Source organism: Porites lutea, chromosome 2 (assembly GCF_958299795.1).
Source record: "Porites lutea chromosome 2, jaPorLute2.1, whole genome shotgun sequence".
Classification (NCBI taxonomy): Eukaryota; Metazoa; Cnidaria; class Anthozoa; order Scleractinia; family Poritidae; genus Porites; species Porites lutea.
The window spans coordinates 17,337,884-17,350,707 of NC_133202.1; the positions used below are offsets into that span (position 1 = coordinate 17,337,884).

The following is a 12,824-nucleotide window of genomic DNA, read 5'->3' on the forward strand; positions in this document are numbered from 1 at the left end:
GCTCTATGATTATCCATGTTGTTTTGAATGCCGCAGAAGTTTCACGCAAGAATGAATCAAAAATAGCAGGCGTGTTGTATTTCCGATTTGACAGCCCTGTCAAGTTAATAACCACAAACGACTCCTAATTGGCCGAAATTAATTACCAACTCGCTTAAGCTACCTGGTTTAGTGGCTTAAATTTAATGAGAATTCCATTGAAGTTTGCCGACTCGCTTAACTTTAAGCGGGTTGAAAAAACAACTGTTTTCACGGGACTTCCGCTTGTCACTCGCTGAGCGACCTGAAAAACCGCTCGTGAAAACACGGCCTACAAGATCACCACAATCTTTGTAGGGGATCTCCCTCTTGCTGCAAGATTTTCTGTACTGCGGCATTTTTTCTCGAGCCTCACGGAATGCGCATCCCTCACCTGCACAAGCAGCTTGTGGCATTGATTTTGGTGAGCTCGTGCCCTTGCATATTTCCCCTTCCAGTCACATCCTTTACTTTGGCACTCCACAGCAAGTTCACTTGTAATTTTGTCAATGGCACTATTGAAAGAAATAGTTGATGCCTGAAATTCCCTTCGACGCATTGGGCATTTCGGATTTGATGTGGATTTGGTGAGTTGTCTAAGGGAAACCAGACATTCAGAATGGCCACAGCTCAAGCTGATGGGCTTTAAACATGGCATTGAAACTGTATGGGATGGGAAAGAAATCGATCAAAATGGCTACCCAAAAACAAAATAGCATAAATTCTTTCTTAAACTAAATGGAAGAAAAGAGAGAAAGAATACGAAAAACATATTGCTTGATGGATATTATCTACTTTTTGAGACGTATCTGCTTGAAAAAACCATGCGATTATTTTGGCCATGAAACTATTGTGTCATACAATAGGCCTGGCCCCATTTAAAAGGCAAAGTTTAGAAAAAAATCTAAGAGTAAGTAGCCTTCTTAAGAACTTTAAAATATTTTGAATGTAAAAAAGAATTGTTGAATTCAGCTTTCGTATGAGTTGAAGAATTATGCACACCGCGGAGGATCAAGTTATCCACCTGGGGTTAGAGGCAGAGGTGGATCTGGATAACATTCTCCTCTGTCTGTATAATTCTTCACATAGTACCCGGCATCATTCATAATTACTTGTTAAACGTACAATTACTTAGAACACAGTGGTCATCAAACTGTCCAGCTAATACATGCAAAAAGTTCCTCATAAGATGTTGGCGTGGTCCACCCCTCCATTGCTGCCACATCCTGTCATCAAGATAGGACTGCATGTCCTTTCTTTCAATTGCTCTCTTCATGACTTGCTTTAGTTTGAGGGTTGCCCAACACGATTCAGCTTCCTGCGTGTGAACTCCGGTGCGGGGATCGGTGAAATATTGTGAGTAGTTTACAACTCTATGGGTTGCAGCATTGTTGAGCCGTCGGTCCAGGTTCTTGTACACACCCCAGTCGTCTGTGTGCACTTCAGTGGCCAGACGAATACATCCTTCTACTTTAGGGTGCAGAGTTGCAGCATTTCTACATGTGACAACTTTGAAATACCCTCAATAAGGAGTGTATTCTGTTGTCACAATACCAAAGACCCAAACGTCCCGCTCTGCTCTTCTTCCGCGGTTGTTCTGAGAAAAATAATACATCATAATATGAGTAGGTGGTCTATACTCCCCTTTACTCTTACTGAGATAGTTTTTGTACCCGATTATCATCCTCCCCCCAAAACTGACTTGGTGTAATAAATGCCTTATTTGGTCTGTTTGCATGGTTGCATAAAGACTCGAGAGTTGGTAAAACTAGATAACTCAAGCATAAGCGTTTCATCAGTCTGAACCAGCATCTTGTGGGATAAGTCAAGCCACCTGTTTGAGAGGGAGGAAGACAATCAAGTTGTATAACATATAAAAACAGCAAGGTAATGAACCGAAGAAATGAATAAAACTAAAAAAGTTATATTTTTTTTTGCTTTAGTCATTTTTTTACTCATTCATCGCCTTATGATACTGATCCTGGTCTACAACTGGGAGATCCAGGACAAAAACAATGTTCATTTTGCTACCCTGTTAAATGAAAGAGAACTCATTCTTTGCTCTATTCTTTTCGTTTTGCATACAGGATGAGATAAATTTTTAAACTGTTATCACGGAATTCAATTTTTGGAACAATGAAAACAACAACAACAGCACCAGGGGGATAGCTACCTGTACACACAGTACGTGGTAGGTGTGTACCTGAAAAAGTCGTGGGTGAAAAAAAAAACTGAAATGAAATGAATAAAATAAAATAAAATAAAGCAAATAGTTAAAAAAGTAAATACAACAATTTTAAAAAAATGGCCTCAATTCTTTTAACTGTGCGCAGTTTGTTTCTTTAATATCACTTTTCTAGTCTAGAACAAGGGACTGTTTTCTAAGTTCTACGCCTGAATGTTGGTTTCCAGGGAAGCCAGATGTGAATTGATATATTTAAAGAAATGGCGGGGAAATAATGCACAGATAACAAGCGGGATGATATATAAAACCATGAAGGATGCAGTGACCACGGAAGGTATGGTACGATTTAAAATGTCAACATAGGGTACTTGTGTCGCTTAAAAACAATGTAGAAAAGAGCATGCGACCTAAAGCCGTCCTGTACAGCCCCCGAAATGATCCCCAAATCGACCCCAAAATGATCCCCATTTCTCTTCACGTCAACCCTGAAATGATCCCCAGTTAATCTTGGAATGGAATGGTATTCCAACACGGATTTATTACAAGTCTGTTGCGCTCTTGAATCGCATTTAATATTTCACTACAGTTTATATGATTTTTTAGTGCTTTTGTCACCTAATCGCCTTTATGTCAACTTTTGTATCTTCCACAACTTTTTAAAATTTTAAAAAGTCTTAAAACACCATTTTAAAATTCAATATCCAAGGCATGCAGTTTTAACATCATAGTTTTCTCTATAACCCGGGCTATAATCACCTAAGTAATGATAATAATGAATGTTACGTTTCTTGATGTTATCATTTGTAGTTCATGGTGTTACTAAAAGTATACTTGACTTTGGAAAAAATCGTACCTGATTACCCAGAAACTGGTAAACATCCAAGGTTTCATGGTTTCGTTGTTTCATAGGTTTCGTGGTGTCAAGGGTTTCATGGCTTCATAGGTTTTGTGGTGTCATTGGTTTCATGGTTTTATAGGTTTCATAGTGTCATTGTTTCATAGGTTTCGTGGTGTCAATGGTATCATGGTTTCATAGGTTTCGTGGTGTTAAGGGTTTCATTGTTTCATAGGTTTCGTGGTATCATGGTGTCAAAGGTTTCATAGGTTTCATGGCTTTATAGGTTTCCTGGTGTCAATGGTTTGATGATTTCATAGGTTTCCATGTGTCAGTGGTGTTACAAGACCAGCTATTTGCTTGGAGCCTTCACACTATTACCCGCATAAGGCTTCAGAAATTCTGGCCTTCTTATTGGCTACAGAGTGCAAACAATGACGCAGTTTAAATTTCAGTCCTCTTCTACTTGAAACTCAAAGTGTTTTTTTGGAACGCTTTTTGTGATGATATAAGCATTTTTTTGTAAAAGAGTTGGAAGAGTTAAAAGATTCGGTCAGGAGCCCATAACCCTGGTCTCCTGATTACATAAATTTACTCTAAATTAAGAATATTTTCTTCCTTTTTTGTTGGCGCATTTTTTTTCCCTGTCTACTTGTATCTGACAATTGCATGTGTTGATTTTCAACAAAAAGATGCTTGTTCGAATGAATGTTCATTTAAACCATAGTAACATGAAAAATGAAACTACAAAACCACAAAACACAAATGAACCCATGAAACATCCTAAACCAGGAAGCGCTGAAACCAATGACACCACAATACATTTGAAACCACAAAACCAGTGAAACCTTAACATCTTTGACACCACGAAACCTATGAAACCACAAAACCCATGAAACCAAGAAACCACGAAAGTACAAAATTCGTGAACCACGAAACCCATGAAAACTATGAAACCAAGGAACCCTAACCCATGAAACCTAAGAAATTGTGAAACCTTTGACACCACGAAACCAATGAAACCTATGAAACCACAAAACCCACGAAACCACGAAACCATTGAAGCCACAAAACTCATGAAACCTTTTAAACCATGAAACCTTTGACACCACAAAACTCATGAAACCACGAAACCTATGAAACCAATGAAACCACAGAACCCATGAATCCTATGAGACCATGTAAACCCTTGACAGCACAAAACCTATGGAACCATGAAACTTTTGACACCACTAAACCTATAAAAAACCACGAAACCCATGAATCCATGAAATTTATGAAACCACAAAAATTTTTGACACCACGAAACCTATGAAACACATGAAATCTATGAATTCATGAAACCTATAAAACTAGGAAAACCTATGAAACCATGAAACCCATAAAACCGCAAAACCGATGAGACCACGAAACTTATGAAACCATTGACAGCACGAAACCTGATGCCACAAAACCTATGAAACCATTGACACCAAGAAACCTTTGAAGCCATGAAACCATTGAGACCACAAAACCTATGAAACCGTGAAACCTTTGACTCCGTGAAACCCTTTACACCAGGAAACCTATGAAACCATGAAACCTTTGACACCACAAAACCTATGAAACCGTGAAGGCTTTGACACTATATTATAGATACTAGACCCCACTATGAAACCATGATTCAGTCATTATATTACCTTGACATTGGCATATACTAATTAGCATAAATTCGTGCACCATAACACCAAGTTGTAACCATTCCCTGTCTGCCGCATTGTAAATGCCGGGGATGTGATGTGCTGTGAGGGAGATCTCTCTCTTAAGGCACAATTGCCAGGTCTCGTAAACTAGACTGGCTAGCACAGGGGATGAGCCCCCTATACTGTTGATGGAAGCTATGGCAATGTTATTGTCCATCAACAGCTTTACTTGGATTGAGGCTCTGTTTTTGCAAAAGGATTTTATTGCAAAACCTCCTGCCATTAATTCTAAACAATCGGTCTCTATCAAGAGATTGTCCTTCTTTCTCAGGAGGGGTCTGCCATTTCAGGCAGCTAAGTGATCTCCCCTCCAGAGAAGCTCCTCTTGAGTTGCCTGGTTCAGAAATTGTTGATTTGTAACTTGTAGTTTCTTCAAAGCTGTTGTTTTGGCCATCAGAAGAAAGCGGTAGTGCAGGGGTTCTGGAAAAACTGCTTGTATTGAAGAGGACAGTTTTCCCCAAAGTTGAGACAGTTTTCTGATTGACATAGAGGGGTTGTTTATCGTAGTCTGACACTCCCTCTTGATGCTCTTTAACTTGTCCCTTGGGAGGTACAAAGACATTCTGATTGAATTTACCAGAAAGCCGAGGAACTCTAGTTCTTGTGTGGGTACTAAGATAGACTTCCCCTCGTTTAACACAAAATCTTGGCTGGATAACAGGTTGACTGCAATGCTGGTGTGTTTTTCGGCTAAGTCTCTGGATTAGGCCATCAAGAGCATGTCGTCTAGGTAAATAAATAGTCTGACTCCAATTTTTCTTATCTGGCCTACAACTGGTTTTAGTAGCTTCGAGAACGTGCGGGGTGCGCTGGCTAGCCAGAAAGAAAGGCATGCAAACTCCCATAGTGTAGCACCAAATGAATCACAGGAATTTTTGGTGATGGATCCATATTGGGACAGTAAGGTAAGCATCCTTAAAGTCGATCTTGGTTAGGACATAGCAGTTGGACCAGCTAAAGCAAGAGGGAGGTCCCGAGTTTTGCGGAGGACTTTATCCTCAGATTTGCACTTTGACACAAGATCCAGTAGGAACTTGTCTAACACTGGTGTGTAAACACAGTCCTCATCGGGACGATGGCAAGATCACACAATTTGTCGCTTGGCAACTCCAGATAAAGGTTTCACAAAACATTCAGCAGTGCTGGAAGTGCCTGAGATGCTTGCCAGTGCTGGGAGGACGACCCTCGAATATCGTCATTGTCTGGTGGATCATACTCTTGCTGATTAATATTAGCCTGCTTAAGATCCAACGACGGCAGACGTCTGTGACAGCGAGCCGAAGTGAACTTACTGCTAGAAAGACTTCCGGCTGCCGTCATTGCGAAGTTTCCCGCCGTAGCGGCCTTGTCTGTGACGTGAAGAAGGCCATTTTGCCGTCGTGTGTAAAACGTGAGTAAACTTGATCAAAATAATGCCATTTAAACACATTTTGAGCGAAATTCTTTAGCACTGTTAACAGTTTATTCTCAGTAGACCATTTTTGTCGAATTTCTAAGCGGCTTAAACGATTTGAACACGGTATTTAAATTAAATTTGTTTGCCCTCTCTAAACAGTTTGACTCGTTAATCGCCATGTATTCGGTCAACTCGACAAAGAAAGCAACCCAGTAAGTTTTACAAGTTTTTTCTTGTGTTTATTGATGTGTTTATTAACAATTATGATATCGTAGACTTGTTTTGGCATTAAATTGAGGTCCAATGGATTATGTCACTCATCTTTTCGTCAAGCCTCTCGAGGTCAAAATGTTCGTAATTCTGGAAGGGAAAATCCGGATTTTTAGATCTGTTGACATCATACAACTGTAAAAACTCATCTTCTGAAATGTTGCCATCATCGAAACTTGTCAGTAACAGTTTATGAACCTTTCTAAAAGTAGTCATCACTCGTAGAATCTCGCCGTCATCGGATCTTAAGCTCACTACTATCACTACCATAGCTACGCCTGCCAAATCTCGCATACCCCTCTACAAAGTGCCTCTTAGCACCTATTTTCACTAATTATTTGGCAAAAATGAAAGACACTTAATGGGATATCAATTTATATCAGTATGCCGATGAATAAGGCAAATGAAAATCAAGTTATCTATCCCAATAATAGCGGAACTCCACCCGCGCGAAGCGCGCGCGTGGACGGAGCCCCATAGCTAAGGAAATGTGGTAATCTATCCATCCGAGAAAATTTGGTAATCACGTGACCGTACGCCCGACCGTCCGTCCGCACCACAGGGAAACCAGTGTTTACTCTCACACTTTCTAGCTAGTTTGGGAGCCCAATAGAAAACTAATTGCACATCAATATTATGATCAATTGACAGCTGTCAAAACAGGATATCCGCTGACCAATATCACCTGACCGTACCGCGGGCTCAAGTGTCGACCCATCAAGGTCGAGTACTTTTTTGAAGTTATCTGCTGACAAATTACCAGTTTCAAATGATCGCAGGCTCAAGTCTATTTTTGCAATGATTCATATGAAATATGTTGTGTTTATGTCACTATGGCCCCACACTGTCAAGATTTTGATTCAAACTGACCTCGGACGTGAAAATTCAGCCACTTTTTTAAAAATAAAGGCGGGGAAGACCTTTTCTCACCATGGTCATACTCTACGTCCAATTTTTGTACTCTGATTGGTCAAAATGTGACAGGTGAGTTCATGCGGAAAATTTATGCAGCATCTTGAAAGTTGTTTACTTTGACAGCAAAAGCTGACAGAGTTTTGTGTCAACTTGTGATGTTTTTAACTGTCTAAATCTTTTTCCACTGGATGTACGAAATGAAATACAGCTGCTATCAAGAGTCTTCTGTTATCCATGGCTGGTTTGTTTATTGGGTTTTTGGTTGAGGAATGCGTTGCTTGTGAAAACTGGGTAATCCGATTTCGGATGGCATCGTTTTCGTCTTTCACCTTGCTCAATGCGTAAGAGGGGTTAAAAGTCTCAAGCAACTATGGCCTTGCTTGATATCTTTCAGGAACTGAATCTCGAATGGTAAGCCTGAGTAATTATTGTATTTGATGTTTGTTTTTGTTATATCTAATTCCATGAACTCGAGCACAGTTTATGCGGCACGTTTTTGTGCGTTTGTTGAGATTTGAGTCAATGATCTGATCTAGTATCAGGTTTGATATAAGCTTACAGAACTTTAAACGGCCTTCAGATATATTTTCTTACGGCAAATAGAAAAAAAAAACCTTCCGAAGAATATTTAGTTATAAATTTGGCTGTAGAAAGAAAACTTTGAGTGATTTTCTTGTTTCGAGGAGTTCATCTTTGAAAAAAGACAAACACCGGGAGGCCGGCTGAAAGTAAAACAAAATAAACTTAAGCTTAAGCTTTAAGCTTAAACACTGAATGAAAATTGTTGTCTCTGTAAGTGTTTTACCGAATTTTATTTCTCTTATTGATTGTTAGTAGTCTCTCTTGCAATTTTAATCGCTTGTCTGTGGTGTTTGTTTTCATCGTTCGTGAACATCGCTTGCAGGAGTACTTAGAAATGTCGCGCGTATCAAACGCTTTATAAGATTACACATTGTAATAACTGGAACCATTAAATAATAATATAAAAAAGATGATAATAAATTCGTTATTATGTTGAAGCGTATCTCCATTAAAGTTCATTCAAACACTCAACCACACTGACAGCTCGCACTAAAAATGAGAACCGGCTGGCCGTATGGATGATTTTGGAAATTTTTTGAATGGTTTCGCTAAAAGCCCACAATTGATCGTCCTGAACATTGAAAAATTGTGAAATGCCGTATTCTGTCCGAGGTCTGTATGATAAAAAGTACTGTTTCACCTCAGATGTGATGTATAAAAAGTATAAAAAGTTGGTTTACACACCCTCAGATTTGTTGGCAAGAATTTGTAAAATAAACCTGTCGAACGCAAAATGATGCGGCCTGATTTGTTTTCCAAGAATTTGTTTTCGAGGCCTAATCTACTGTGATGAAGAGCCATTATGGCTCTTGAATGTGATAGAAGATGTTTGCTATTTTTTGGGTGTACATATATTTAGGCTATCAACTCGAAGTAAGATGTTTCACTCTAAAATAACTTATCCTTTCCCTCAAAAGTCACATGAATGTGCCCTTAAGTTAACTGATTTGTGGATTACAAGTTTATTGTTTGATTTAAACTATACATTTATTAATGGGAGCTTAGCTTTTAGCCCTGGCTAAATCTATATATTATGGAGAGTGATAAGAAATATATCATGAGAATATTAGGAGCAGAAAACACTGCTAAGCCAAAGGGGACGAAAATCATCGTCAAGCCAGCAATACAATCTAGAGTCAAATCATTGACAGAACTAGCTGCCAATCAACTAGAGCGATCGATTAAGAGGCAAGCTAAGTTACCAGAACCTGGTACATCAAACCAAGTCAAATCGCTGAAACATCTTGCAGCAAATGCTATGGTGGAGGACAAGGCAAGAGAATCAAAATCTGTTCTTACATTTTCCAATAGGCCTGTTTCTTTAGCTGAAATGAGACATGATGAATTAGACAAAATAACAGCATCCCATTTTTCACCAGACAGTTCATTCCAAAATTTGTTTGATGAACGATTAAGACATATGCCAGGTAAACAGGGAAATGTGCAGATCACTATCAATACCGATGTAGAGAATATAATAGGAAACAAAAGTACAATCACTCCGAAGAGGTATGGTCCATTCAAAGTGTCAGTACAAAAGTGAGATAACAAAGATATGTACAAATATAATTATGATCTATACATTACTACAAAACAATTTTAATATATTGTCAACACAAACAATAGCAAAAATTGGGGCTAATGAACAGTTTTATAAGGACCATAAGGCAGGTGCCCCTTACACTTAATACCTATTTTTTGGACCATCAGTTTCCCATCAAACAACACGGTGATGATACATGTGTGGTGGATCTTGTATGGTATCATTGTAAGAATAAGAAAGGGTTTACAACATCTACATACAAGAAGCTAAGTGACGAGATGTCAGAACGTGCTGTTTGTTTTCCAATGATGAGCACACAAGAGCTAGTACATTGGGCCAAAGCATGCCACCCTGATGTGTCTATTCATGCATACGATGCAACATACTGCAAATTTATGAAACATGTAGGCACACCACGCGATATATCACTGGTTTACTTTGTGAAAGACCATCGCTGCTATCCAATCACAGATGAACGGCTCAAAACCAGTGCTACAACGGCTAATCAAGGCGGAACTGTTAATTTGTGGAAGTATATGAGTGATATGAAATGGTCAAGACGACTGTAGTACCGCGGTTAGGTTAAAACACACTTTATTCACGACCGTTACACTCCGAACTCAGAACGCTAACCGACTCGAATAAATTACAACACGCTATCTATAGTACATGCAAATTACGTAATTCCCGTGTGTATCACATCACATTCATTCTCTCACTTCTACGCGCTTGCATTAGCATCGTATATACTACATTCCCTTCTTTGATCAAATTTAGCAGGAAGGCAGTTTTAAAAGGCTGCAAAACCCTAAATGTTCAGCAAAACAAAGTCTTTGAATTAAACTAGACAAAACAGGAAAAGAAGTCCTAAACATCCAGGACAAAGTCTTTATAGCGCGCAGGCTGTCTTATAGTTCGGGTCGACCTCCGCACAGGCCTTTCCGCTGCGTTATCTTCCTTTTCGGTAGAATGCCTAGCTTGTACTTGGGAATTTTCAGATACTCCTGTAGTCCCTGGAATTCCGCTTGGCCCTGATACCTCTGTCGTCTCCGGAACTCTGCTTGGCCCTGGCTCATCTGTCTGTACTGTAGAACTTGCTTGTACCACTTGGTCTCCGTTGCCATTGGATACACCATCGTTGTACTTCTTTACGAATGCAGTGTTCCTTTTCAGTTGCACACCAGCTTCGTTCCTAAGCGTCACCTCTGTTCCTGTCCTCTGAACCACCTTAAAAGGAGCAGGGTTGAAGTTGGTAGACAGCTTGTTCGTTTTTTCGGCTTTCAAAAGTACTGTGTCACCAACACGTATGCTCTTGGGCGTGGCACCTCTCTTGAGATCTGCATAAGCTTTGCCCTTTAATTTACTTGACCAATCCCGCTCTCGCACTTCTTCGCCTGGCACTCCGACCGTCTCTCTCCTTAACTCTGGCAATTTGGACCTAACCTCGTGGCCAAACATCATGTAACAGGGGGTAGTCCCCGTCGACGTTTGCGGAGTGGATCTGTACGCCATCAACCATACAAGCAATTCAGTTCTCCAGTTCTTTCCTTCTAAATGTGCAATCTGTAGACATTTAAGTAACGAGCGATTTTGGCGTTCCACCTCTCCATTAGCTTGAGGCCACAATGGCGTCGTTTTCCTGTGCTCAATACCATTTGCGCGTAAATATGCTTCAAATTCTTCGGATACGAACTGGGGCCCATTATCTGTCCTTAAAGAGAACGGAAAACCGAATCTGGCAAACATGGGTGCAAGTGCTTCGATGACCTTGGCACTTGTAGTAGACTTCAGAATAGCAACTTCTAAGAAACGACTGTAGTAATCGATCACCACCAAAATACTCTCTCCTGTGGGTAGGGGTCCCAGCAGGTCTGCTCCACAATCCTGCCAAGGAGCACTCGGAGGAAGAACGCGGGACATCGGCTCAGGAGGGTTAAATCCAGAAGTGACCTGGCAGCCATGACAAACTTTACAAAATTTCTCAACTTCCTTGTCCATTCCCGGCCACCAAACTTTACTACGGAGCCGATACTTCGTCTTCACTATACCCTGGTGCCCTTCGTGTGCCAGCCGCACCACCCTGTCACGCAGGAGCTTGGGAACCACAATCCTTGTGCCACGAAGCAATAGCTCACCATAGACGCATAATTCGTCCTTGACTTGTGCATACGAGGGAAGTGTACACCGGTCCCAGTCCCCTGACCTCACGCAACTCTTTACTATCGTCAATTCTTCGTCAAAATAGGAAGCTTCTTCAATTTCTGTAGGTGATAGAGCAACGGGTATACAGCTTATAGCAATGGCTCTGACAAAGTCGTAGTCTTCTCCATGGTCCACTTGATCCAAGGAGTTCAAACGGGACAACGCGTCGGCTATATTTGTCTTCCCTGGGCGGTACACCACTTTAAAATCGTACCCTTGTAGTCTTAAGACCCATCTCTCTATTCGGGCGCAAGGCTTTGAAGTGCGCGAGTAGACACGCTCTAAGGGCTTGTGATCTGTTTCCAACTCGAAGCTCTGTCCGGAAACGTACATGTTGAACCGTTCACACGCCCAAACCAAGGCAAGTGCCTCTTTCTCTGTTTGGCTGTAGCGTCGTTCCACGTCAGTTAGGCTCCTCGACGCGTAGGAGACAACTCTCCACATTCCCCCCTGCTGCTGGGTGAGAACCGCTCCTAATCCAACTGGAGATGCATCGGCAATGATTCGCGTTCTGCAGCCAACCTTAAAATAAGCCAGTGTCTCTGCCTGGGTGATTAGACGCTTCAGTTCCTCAAAGGCTGTTTGTTGCTCTTTACCCCAGTGAAACACGATGCCCTTCCTGGTTAACTCTTGAATAGGCTTGGCCACGGACGCCACGTCAGGCATGGACTTAGCGGAATATTGGACAAGACCCATAAACGATCGCACTTCACTTGCGTCTTTGGGAGATCTAGCATCTCTTATAGCAGCAATCTTCTCTTCGGATGGGTTTATGCCGTCACTAGTCAGCTCGTGACCAAAGAACGTAAGCCTTGACAATCTAAACTCGCACTTGTCTCCGTTCACCGTCAACCCCACTTCACTCAGCCTATCTAACACCGCAAAAAGACGCTTGTCATATTCCTCCACGTCACACCCATGAACAATGAGATCGTCCGCAATGTTGGCAACCCCAGCACAACCCCTTAACACATCTCTAATGATCTGCTGATATTTCTCCGGCGCCGACGTTACGCCAAACATCAACCGCTTGTAACGATAAAGCCCTCGATGCGTGGCAAAGGTAGTGATGTGGCGACTTTCCTCACTTAGTAAAATCTGGTGAAAACCCCACTTGAGATCTATCTTGCTGAACA

General features: G+C 41.0%; 1 pseudogene; it reads right to left on the reverse strand.

The window, feature by feature from the left end:
* Window positions 1–5,066: 5,066 nt before the first annotated feature.
* Window positions 5,067–6,100, reverse strand: LOC140925725 (uncharacterized; annotated as a pseudogene).
* Between the last annotated feature and the right edge of the window lie 6,724 nt (window positions 6,101–12,824).